Below are 7,950 nucleotides of genomic sequence, written 5' to 3'. Positions count from 1 at the left end.
TAGAGACGGGGTTTCACTGTATTAGCCAGGATGGTCTCGATCTCCTGACCTCATGATCCGCCCGTCTCGGCCTCCCAAAGTGCTGGGATTACAGGCTTGAGCCACCGCGCCCGGCCTTTTTTTTTTTTTTGAGACGGAGTCTGGCTCTGTCCCCCTGGCTGGAGGGCAGTGGCGCAATCTCGGCTCACTGCAAGCTCCGCCTCCCAGGTTCCCGCCATTCTCCTGCCTCAGCCTCCCCAGTAGCTGGGACTGCAGGCACCCGTAACCGCGCCCGGCTAATTTTTTGCATTTTTAGTAGAGACGGGGTTTCACCGTGGTCTCGATCTCCTGACCTTGTGATCCACCCGCCTCGGCCTCCCAAAGTGCTGGGATTACAGGCGTGAGCCACCGCACCCGGCCTAAGATGGTAAACTTTATGTTGTACTACAATAAAAACTTTTTTGGAAGTCTAGGAGAAGTAAGGAATTGTTTTTTCTTTTTTTTCTTTTTGTTTTTTTAAGAGGAAGTCTCACTCTTGTCCCCCAGGCTGGAGTGCAGTGGTGCAGTCTCGGCTCACTGCAACCTCCGCCTCCTGGGTTCAAGTGATTCTCCTGCCTCAGCCTCCCGAGTTGCTGGGACTACAGGCACGTGCCACCACACCCGGCTAATTTTTGTATTTTTAGTAGAGACGGAGTTTCACCATGTTGTCCAGGCTTGTCTCGAACTCCTGACCTCAAGTGATCCGCCCACCTCGGCCTCCCAAAGTGTTGGGATTACAGGCATGAGCCACCGCACCTGGCCGGAAATTTTTTTTAATATATTGAAATATGTCTACCATTTCCTACCCAATTTTTTTGAATCCCCAAGCAAAATCTTACTGAGAAAGCATCTATTACTTTTTATTAAACTGTTCCCTGTTAGATAGAGAGGAGAGGATGCATGTATGTATTTGGAATAAATTCTGCTTCTGAAAACACCTATCAACCAGACTGGAGTGCTGGAATCCTTGCCCAAAGAAGTTCTTAAATCTACCCTAATGTTCATTCCTGTTTTCTGTCCTTTTAGTTTTCTTAACGGAGACTTAAGAGAGGGATGATGGGCTGGGCACAGTGGCTCACGCCTGTAATCTCAGCACTTCGGGAGGCCGAGGTGGGTGGACCACGAGGTCAGGAGATCGAGACCACCCTGGCCAACATGGTGAAACCCCGTCTCCAAGAAAAATACAAAAATTAGCTGCGCGTGGTGGCGCACGCCTGTAGTCCCAGCTACTTGGCAAGCTGAGGCAGGAGAATCGCTTGAACCGGGGAGGCGGAGGTTGCAGTGAGCCGAGATTACACCATTGAACTCCAATGTGGGTGACAGAGTGAGATTCCATCTCTAAAAAAAAAAAAAGGATGATGGAGAAGAAATAAAGCAATAGATGGGTGGGACTCAGTAGACTGTAGGAAAGAGGGAATGGAGTGTTGAGAGAGAATGGCACAGAGCCAGAAATACCCAACAAGCAGTGCTTTTCAGTGTCAGATCAGCAGCATCAGTTTCACCAGAGGGATTGCTTGAAATGCAGATTATGGGACTCTACTCTAGAGCTTCGATATTGGAAATTGAGGTTGGAGCCCAGCAATCTATTTTCACAAGCCTTGCAGGTGATTGTGATGCCTGCTAGAGTTAGAACCACTGCCCTTTGCAGTACTCAAAGAGACTTCATGTGGAGGTTCGCACCATCACTGCCTCTACCCAGCAGGCACTCCTGATTATGTTACTCTTGACAGCTGGGGAAACTGACCACTGTGGGAAGACAGCTACTCTGCTTTTTCTCCTGATGTTTTCTCCACCATTGGTTGACTGACAGCTATGCTGTTATTATAAGAGTTAGTGCCAGGCTGGGTACATGGCTGACACCTGTAATCCCAGCACTTTGGGAGGCCGAGGTGGGGGATCATGAGGTCAGAGGTTGTGAGACTAGCCTAGCCAATATAGTGAAACCCCGTCTCTACTAAAAATACAAAAAAATTAGCTGGGCATGGTGGCAGGCACCTGTAATCCCAGCTACCTGGAAGCTGAGGCAGGAGAATCGCTTGAACCCAGGAGGCAAAGGTTGCAGTGAGCCAAGATTGCGCCACTGCACTCCAGCCTGGGCGACAGAGCAAGACTCAGTCTCAAAAAAGTTGGTGTTGGCCGGGCGCGGTGGCTCACGCCTGTAATCCCAGGACTTTGGGAGACTGAGGCGGGCGGATCACGAGGTCAGGAGATCGAGACCATCCTGGCTAACAGGTTGAAACCCCGTCTCAACTAAAAATACAAAAAGAAATTAGCTGGGTGTAGTGACTGGCACCTGTAGTCCCAGCTACTTGGGAGTCCGCCTCCTGGGTTCACACCACTTTCCTGCCTCAGGCGTGATCTGCCCACTTCGGCCTCCCAAAGTACTGGGATTACAGGCGTGAGCCACCACCAACGGCCAATTCTGTCTTTTAAATATATTTTCTTCCTTTCACAATTGCCATACTCACTAATGAAGCAGGGACTTCAAAAAAAATATGCGGGAACTTCTGTGGTCCCTACCTCTTAGGGCTTGATCGCTTTTACTCCATTAGCAATAAGGCCAAGTGAATAGAGCATATTATTGGACCCTCCATAAAAATTGCTCCAAAATAGAACACCTTGGGCCAAGCGCGGTGGCTCACACCTGTAATTCCAGCACTTTGGGAGGCAGAGGTGGGTGGATTCCGAAGTCGGGAGATCGAGACCATCCTGGCTAATATGTTGAAACCCCGTCTCTACTAAAAATACAAAAAAAAAAAAATTGGCCGGATGTGGTGGCGGGCACCTGTAGTCCCAGCTACTCCGGAGGCTGAGGCAGGCAGGAGAATGGCGTGAACCCTGGAGGCGGAGCTTGCAGTGAGCGGAGATCGCGCCACTGCACTCCAGCCTGGGCGACAGAGCGAGACTCCGTCTCAGAAAAGAAATAAATTAATTAAATAAAATAAATCTGAATTTGGTCTTTAGCACATTTTAATGATATTGAGCCATAACATAGTGTCATCTACCACAGTGGTAAGGCATGTTTGTGATAACAGAACCGGGCCTGTTACTTGGCATTATTCCCCTGGGGCTAAAGTTGCTTCTGAGCTCCCTCCAAAATACTAAGAGGTGGCTGAGATTTGAAATTTTCTTAGTCTCTAAAAATTATCCCCCACTTGCTTTAATCTTCAGTCCTATTGCCCATGCTCCCCCAGAGCAGTGAACAATGATGGGTTTTAGCAGCTAGTCCGTTGAGAGGCCTCATAAATGCGATAGGTGGCTGGATAAAGTTCCGATCTGCTTATGCTGTGATGATAGGGAAAAAAACTTTCCACTCCTTGCTCTGGGAAGCTAGAAGATAACTTGCATGGTAGTTTAATGAGTAGGGGTTGCACTAATCCTTTAATCCCTGCATTGGTTTCAGAGGAGGAGTGGTTTGGTGTTTACCCAGTTACAGGATGACAGGTAAGTACCTCCTACCCTGAACTTGGGCACTTGTGAAATCTCTTACCTGTATAGTGAAGTGCCTCTGACAGTCCTGCTCCCATCATAGTTTAAGGATCTCGTAATCTAGTGCTCTGGAATCAGGTACCCCTTTAAAATTGGGACTCTGTTGAGTAATTTTGACATTGTACTTTCAAGTTTTCAGAATTGCACCCAGTACAAAATAAGAGTTTGTATGTTAAGTGAGAATGCTAAGGAATAATCACTCACTGTATACTAACGAGGTTAAGGAATAGTGTTTATATAGGTAACCGAAGGGAAAAGAAAATGTTGGAACTTCCACTATGTGTCAGCTACCTTACATATACAATTTTTACTTAGTCAAAAAAATCTGGATTCCATCATGATCTTGGTACCTTATTTAACATAAACCCTTGTTTCCCCTGTGAAATAAGGATAATGGGGCTGGGCGTGGTAGCTCACGCCTGTAATCCCAGCACTCTGAGAGGCCGAGGCAAGCGGATCACAAGGTCATGAGATCGAGACCATCCTGGCTAACACAGTGAAACCCTGTTGCTACTAAAAATACAAAAAATTAGCTGAGCGTGGTGGCAGACACCTGTAGTCCCAGCTACTCAGGAGTCTGAGACAGGAGAACGGCTTGAACCCAGGAGGTGGAGGTTGCATTGAGCCGAGATCATGCCACTGCACTCCAGCCTGGGTGACAGAGCGAGACTCCGTCTGAAAAAAAAAAAAATAATAATAATAAGGATAATGGTATCTATAGTTTTTGTTTTGTTTTTATTTATTTTTTATTTTTTTATTTTTTTTTGAGACGGAGTTCCGCTCTTATTGCCCAGGCTGGAGTGCAATGGTGTGATCTCAGCTCACAGCAACCTCCGCCTCCTGGGTTCAAGTGATTCTCCTGCCTCAGCCTCCTGAGTAGCTGGGATTAACAGGCATGTGCCACCATGCCCGGCTAATTGTGTATTTTTGGTAGAGATGGGGTTTCTCGATGTTGATTAGGCTGGTCTTGAACTCCCAACCTCAAGTGATCCACCTGCCCTGACCTCCCAAAGTGCTGAGATTACAGTCATGAGCCACCTCACCAGGCCAGTATCTATAGGTTTTTTAATAAGCATGAAATAATGGAATGCATATCAAGTACTTAGCACAAGTCTGGCACACAGAACACAATGGATGTGAGCAATTAATCATAGTCCCCTAGTTGTGCCAGCCAGACACCTGATTTTTTTTTTTTTCTTTTTTTTTTTAGACAGCATTTCACTCCCGTCACCCAGGCTGGAGTGTAATGGCTTGATCTTGGCTCACTGCAACCTCTGCCTGCCAGGCTCAAGTGATTCTCCTGCCTCAGCCTCCCAGGTAGCTGGGACTACAGTCGTACACCACTGGACCTGGCTAATTTTTGTATTTTTTGTAGAGATGGGGTTTCACCATGTTGCCCAGGCTGGTCTCAAACTCCTAGGTTCTAGTGATCTGCCTGCCTCGGCCTCCCAAAGTGCTGTGATTACAGGCGTGAGCCACGCCCAGCCTAGATACCTGATCCTTGATTCTTCCTCCCCATTCAGCCATGACTAGCATGTGTTTAATCCCTTCTGGCTGTCTCTATGATTAAATGCCACGACCCTACTCCCAGCTACCATCATGACTCTTCTGTATTACTACAACAGCTATTTGACTATCGGCTTACCTTAGTGTTGTCTGGCTTCAATCTATTCACACTTTGGCCAGTGATTGTTCTAAAATGCAACCCTGATCTTTTCACTTTCCTGCTTAAACTGGCCATTGGTTCCCATTGCTTTCAAAACAAAATCTAAACCACTTTAAACCACTTAGCATGGCATTTAAGACTCTTCATGATTGAACCCTGCTTTTCTCTCTACCCATTTTTCCCCTCAAATGCACATCTGGATCACAGCACATGCTGTTTTCTCTCCTCCCTAGTCCACCGGCTCTCAGTTGGAATTTTTTTTTCTCTTTTTGAGACAGGATCTTACTCTGTTGGTTAGGTTGGAGTGCAGTACTATGATCATGGCTCACTGCAGCCTTGACCTCCTGGGCTCATGTGATTCTCCCACCTCAGCCTCCCCAAGTAGCTGGGACTATAGGCGCATGCCAACACACACAGCTAATTTTCATATTTTTTGTAGAGATGAGGTTTTGCTATTTTACCCAAGCTGGTCTTGAACTCCTGGGCTTAAGTGATCCACCCACCTCCGTCTCCCAAAGTGTTGAGATTACAGATGTGAGCCACCACACTTGACCCTGGAATGTTTTCTAACATGCCTTCCTTGATCCCTTTACCAACTTTGTATTATCTTTTTAATGTCTTAAGTTTAATGTCTTTATAAGTTTACTTCTATAATAACACAGCTTCTTTCTTTTTTCTTTTTTTTTTGAGATGGAGTCTTGCTCTGTTGCTGAGGCTGGAGATCTCAGCCCACTGCAGCCTCTGCCTCCCAGGTTCCAGCAGTTATTCTGCCTCAGCCTCCCAGGTAGCTGGGATTACAGGCATGTGCCACCAGGCCCGGCTAATTTTTCTATTTTTAGTAGAGACAGGGTTTTACCATGTTGACCAGACTGGTCTCAAACTCCTAACCTCACAGTGCTGGGATTACAGGCATGAGCCACCATGCCTGGCCTTTTTTACCACTGTATTCCCAGTGCCTTGTATAATGCCCAACATTTAAATGCTCAGTAAATATCTATTGAAGGAATCTATGACAACAGATACGATCTACTGAGTCTTAATATGTGCCAGGCCCTGTCCTAAATATGTTTTGTTTTATTGTGATAAAATATACATACACGAAATTTCCATTTTAATAATTTTAAGTATGCAATTCAGTATCATTAAGTAAATATTGTATAATTATCACCACTGTTTCCAAAACTTTTCATCACCCAAAACAGGAACTCTATACCCATTAGGCGTTAACTCCCCACTCACCTCTCTCCAGCCCCTGATGGCCTCTATTCTACTTTCTGTCTCTATTTGGCTATTCTGGTTACTTCATGAAAGTGGAATCATACAATATTTGCCCTTTTTGTCTAGCTTATTTCACTTAGCATATGATGTTCAAGGTTCATCTGTGTTGTAGCATGTATCAGTACTTCATTTGTTTTTATGGCTGAATAATATTCCATTGTATGTATATGCCATATTTTGTTTATCTACTCATCTGTTGATGGACACTTGGGTTGTGTCCATCATTTGGCTATTGTGAATAATGCTACTATTAACACAGGGGTACAGATATCTCTTTGAGACCTTGTTTGCATTTCTTTGGGGTATATACCCAGAAGTAGAATGGCTGGGTCATCTGAAAATTCTATTTTTAATTTTTTGAGGAACTACTATACTGTTTTACATAGCAGCTGTGCCATTTTATATTACTACCAATAGGGCACAAGGGTTCCAACTTGTTTCCTTCCTTCCTTCCTCCCTCTGGATCTTTCCTCCTTCCTTTTTTGTCACCCAGGCTGGAGTGCGGTGGCATGATCACAGTTCACTGCCACCTTGATCTCTCAGGCTCAAGCTATACACCCGCCTCGGCCTCCCAAAGTGCTGGGATTATAAGCATGAGCCACTGCACCTGACCTCTTTTATTTTATTTTATTTTATTTTTATTTTTATAGTAGCCATCCTACTGGATGTGAAGTGGTATTTCCTTGTGGTTTTACTTTGCATTTCCCTAATAACTCAGGCTGTGGAGCATCTTTCCATGTGCTTATTTGCCATTTTTTGTCTTCTTTGAATATACATATATTCAAGTGTTTTGCCTGTTTTTGAATTAGGCTGTTTTGACCAGGCACGATGGCTTACCCCTGTAATCCCAGCAGTTTTGGAGGCTGAGGCCGGCAGATCACTTGAGGCCAGGAGTTCGAGACCAGCCTGGCCAACATGGCAAAACTCTGTCTCTACTAAATATACAGAAATTAGCCAGGCCTGGTGGCATGTGCCTGTAATTTCAGCTACTCGGGAGGCTGAGGCAGGAGAATTGCTTGAACCTGGGAGGCAGAGGTTACAGTGAGCCAAGATTGTGCTACTGCACTCCAGCCTGGGTGACTGAGCAGACTCTGTCTCAAAAAAAAAAAAAAAAAAAATTAGGCTGTTTCATTGTTGAGTTGTAAGTGTTCTTAATATATTCTGGATATTAATCTCTTGCAAATATTCTCTCACATTCTGTGGGCTGCCTTTTCATTCTGTTGATAGTGTCATTTAATGCACAAAACTTTAAATTTTGATGAAGTCCAATTCATCTGTTTTTCCTTTGTTTGACTGCATGTTTGGCATCACATCCAAGAAATTATCACCAAATCCAATGTCATAAAGATACTCTCTTGTTCTCCTGTATTTTCCTCTAAGAGTTTAACAGTTATTGCTCTTTAGTTTTAGGTGTTTTTTGAGACAAGAGTCTCACCCTAGGCCGGGCGCAGTGGCTCACATCTGTAATCCCAGCAGTTTGGGAGGCCAAGGCAGGCGGA

This window comes from Macaca fascicularis, chromosome 1, assembly GCF_037993035.2.
Source record: "Macaca fascicularis isolate 582-1 chromosome 1, T2T-MFA8v1.1".
Classification (NCBI taxonomy): Eukaryota; Metazoa; Chordata; class Mammalia; order Primates; family Cercopithecidae; genus Macaca; species Macaca fascicularis.
This window is presented reverse-complemented; position numbering follows the sequence as displayed.